The following is a 4,238-nucleotide window of genomic DNA, read 5'->3' on the forward strand; positions in this document are numbered from 1 at the left end:
TATAAGACATCTGGCAAGCATAAATCTGAACCATCTGAAATGGTAATCAAAATCTTACCAACGCCTTTGATTGGATAAGAAGCATTATTTGCACATGTCACCTTCTTTCCTGCTGGAGCTGCATCCAATGAACAAAACAAATCCTTCCTTGAAGTAATATGCCTGGATGCACCACTATCAAAGTACCAAATCATTTGTGTCTTGTCAACACTGTAAGCAGAAAAATCTAAACATACTACAAAAGCATAAGAATCCTGCACAAAGTTTGCAGACTCTTCTTTAGCTGTAGAAGAATCACCAGAAGCTGAAACAACCAAACTTGACTCTTTCTTCTTTTCTTTAGCAATTCGCTTTTTACACTCACTAATGTAGTGACCAGGTTTCTTGCAGTAGTGACATTTACCTTTCTTCTTGGACTTGTCGGAATCACCTTTAGACTTCTCTGAAGACTGTCCTGCACCAGACTTGGAGTGATGAGCACTCTCTTTACCCTTGTTTTTGTTCTGTACAACAAGCGCATGATCCATACCATCCACCTGTAAAGACTTGTTCTTATGTGATTGATCCTCCTACAATAGCAAAGCCACTAACTCTTCAAAATGAAGAGGGTCAGGATTAGCTCGCAAAGACAGAGTCAAAGAAGTCTGAAAAGTCAAATAAGATGGTGGTAGCGAATTGAGTGTTTTGGAAACCAAGTCCTTCTCTGGAATCACTTCATCAATGCTAAGCAATTGCTCTTTAAGATCCCTGATTTTTGTAAGATGCTCGACAATATCGTCACCTTCGTCCATCTGTATTTTGTCAAGTTGTTTCTTCAAAAACTCTATTATGGCAGCGTTTCTTCCTCCAAACATAGCTTGCAGAGTGTTCCAAGCATCCTCGGAAGTTCTGCAAGATCTGATATGTGGTTTGATTGTCCTCTTTATGGTTAAGGCAATCACAGCCATAGCCTGTGCATCTTTAGTATCCCATCTCTTTTGCTCTGGAGTGACTTGTGAGGGTCTTGCACCACCAGCTGCACCACGACCAGGCGTGGTAGGTGCAATGCTACCTGGACGAACTTCATCTCCAGATACATAATCCCACAATCCTTTACCAACCAAAACATTTTTGTCCATAAAAGACCAAAGAGAATAGTTGGTACCATCCAATTTGTCTTCGGATGTAAACGCACCAAAAATCTCTTTCTCCGTAGATTGAGCCATACTGTAGATGCACACAAGAGAGCAAAAGAACCTCCAAGAGATTCACAAATCTCCTCTCCAATCCAAGCAAAACTCTACACAAAATCTCAGCACAAAGCTAAGACAAGCTGCTTCCCAAAAGAACTGTTTACCTGAAGAAAATCTGTCAAAAAGCACACCCTCTTGATCTAAATGCCTCCGAAAAGTAACTTCTGCTACGCTGCTCAGAAAAAAATTCTGAAGGCTCGAACGGCTTCGAAAGGGAGGTAAAACCCGAGGTCACCTGATCAGAATACTCTCGGAACGTCGAGGATGCTCCCACAAGCAAATTTTCCGAAAACTGCCTGAAAACTGCGATTGCGCGCGCGGACGTGAAAACGCAAGTAGAGGCTCTGGAAATCACCTTGCTCTAATACCAATTGTTGAAGATGATGAAACAAGAAGCAGAAGGAAGACAGCAACTCAGAGTAGGAAGAAGATGGAGAAGGAGAAGACACAGAGCTTGTGTACGAGATCTCTGTAGTCTCTCTCTCTGTATTGGAATTATAGTGTATATAAACTCAGAGCTACAAAGCTTATATGAAACCCTAAGAGATAAGGTGTCCTTTCACACCAGATGTCTAGGGGGAAAAACCCAGTGGGAGAAAAGTGCCCCTGGTGAAGCGCGTATACACACTAACACTACTACATGTCTACATGAGAAAGAGAGAGAAGGGGGAGGGGATGCTTGTTGCATTAATACCTTCTTACAAATTTGTCACGACCAATAAAAGTGAGATTAGTATTTGTTCAACATAGCTTGAGTAAATTACACCACAACACATCACAAGAAAATCCACCCCAACCACTGTCTTAAGGCTAGGGGAGTCCTCTCCACCCTGTTGCTCTCTTACAATATGTGGAATTTATGACTGAATTGATGACAACACCCAGAGACAAGTTATCAAGAACTTAAAAAAACACCAAGATACTTACACATCATTGTTTTCCATTACTTTACGTTGGAAGAGAGACAAAGTATCCAAGCTTAGTCCAAATCCACCCTCCTTGATTCAGCAAATGTTGGGCTTACACTAGTAGGAGAAATGATAGATTTCCTACTCTCAATTGAATGATCACTCTCTCTTACAATGGCATAGTGTTCCCTTGCTAATCAACCCTAATACAACACATGCATATGCATAAGACAATGAGCTTCCACTCAAGAGCTCCTTCTAGAGAGGTTAAGCTTGGCTTTCAACCTATGCACGGCACATACTCTGAGGCGATACCTTGTCGTCCGGGAGGACTCCAGCTAGGAGGGGGGGAGGCATTCTCAAATGCGGAACCAATAACAGAAATAACAAAAAAGGGCATAATTTTTGACTGTTTTAAGGGTTGTTGTTTGATAGAAAAATTTTCGGGAGTAACCCAAGTATAGATGCCCTTATACAGCATGTATCTATAGGTATATGGGGCCAAATGCCAAATCAAGCCCCTAGGTGTGTGTATATAAGTAGAAATAGCCATTCTTCGGGCAAAAAATTGGTAAAACGAAGAAATCCGGCCATAAAAATTTCATGTGAGTGTATATAATTTTTTGCGGTGATGTTTGTGATTTATTATGATTTTTGGGGATTTTCTGGGTTTGATTTGCTATTTTTCTTTTAATTTTGCTAATTTTCGGTAGAAAAAATTCAAAAATACAAAAAGCAGATGAAAAACAATCGTAATGAAAAACAAAAAATATGGGGATGATCAGTGACTATAGGACAACCTATGGTACAGTGGGGGTGCAAGTGTGTTTTGGCCAGGTTTTGATCGAAATGCCAAATTTCTGGTAAACAGAACAAATGGAGTCCAAATCAAGAAATTTTTGAGCCTAAAACGCATCTCGTAAGGAGATAGGAGCATATGTCAAATTTCGCGAAAAGTGGTTCGGGGACCCCAGTATAAGAAATTTTCACCTCATTCTCACTATTGACTGTGTGGAGAGAGCTTCTGCCAACTAGAGCGGACCGACCTTCCAGCAGCTTCTACGCCGCGCACGACTACCCGACGAGCTCCAGACATGAGAAGTAGGCTCACCACCTTGAGCTTTTCGCGCATGTTTGTCATTATGTCGCGAAAACTAGAGTAGGGGTCACACACAAAGCGGGCGGTAGAGACCTACAAGTAGAGACGGCGGCCTAACGGCTAACTCGAAAGCAACAAGACTTCATCGGCAGCTTACCCTAGCCTAGGAGACCAGTCCTGGATGTCCAAAGGTAGTAGGAAACCATCGGAAAAAACCCTAATTCCCAGAAACTTGCAAGAGGCAACCAAATGGTAAATCGGCAAAACGGCAACCAAATGCTACCAAAATTCATGGGTAGGAGCACCTCGACATGCTCGACAAGTCTATATGACCCGCATGACCAAAAAGTGACCCGAAGCAGCACTAAACTTCAGAAATGGCATCAGACACACAAAGCAACAAATTTCATCGCCAAAAAGCACTCCAAAAGTCAGAAAATGGCTCGGAGGCTCTGAAGTCCACACAGGGAGTTATTCTCTATCCATTTGACTTTTTTGTTGAAATTAGGCTCAAAAGGGACTCAGGGGGACCAAGGGCAAGCACTGGGAGCACCATCCATGAAAAAATCACCAGGAGACATCCTACAAGTAGGATGTCTCAAGGGCACTTCTGGGCACAAACTCCAACATTTTTCATCATGCACATTTTTTGAATGACATTTACAAGCTATCCACCAAGTCTCATCACATTTGGACCAAAATTGACCTCATATGCATGAAAAAACGCAAAGTTAGGGCATAGAGGCAATAATGGGTCATAGACCTACCAAATCTTGTCCAAATCCAAAGAAACTTGCACGACACATTCACCAACACATCAACAACCAATCTATATGGTTAGAAGCAAAAAATGATGAAATAGACAACCTATGCGTAGGATGTCTATTTGACTTTTTTGACATGCAAGGGATGTTTGATCATTCCAGATCCAATCACCTCATCATTAGGAGCTCATATATCAAGTTTGAAGCCATTCTAATCATTTTTGACCCCCAACAC

The sequence above is a fragment of the Adiantum capillus-veneris genome, chromosome 9 (assembly GCF_014529385.1).
Source record: "Adiantum capillus-veneris isolate H3 chromosome 9, ASM1452938v2, whole genome shotgun sequence".
Lineage (NCBI taxonomy): Eukaryota > Viridiplantae > Streptophyta > Polypodiopsida > Polypodiales > Pteridaceae > Adiantum > Adiantum capillus-veneris.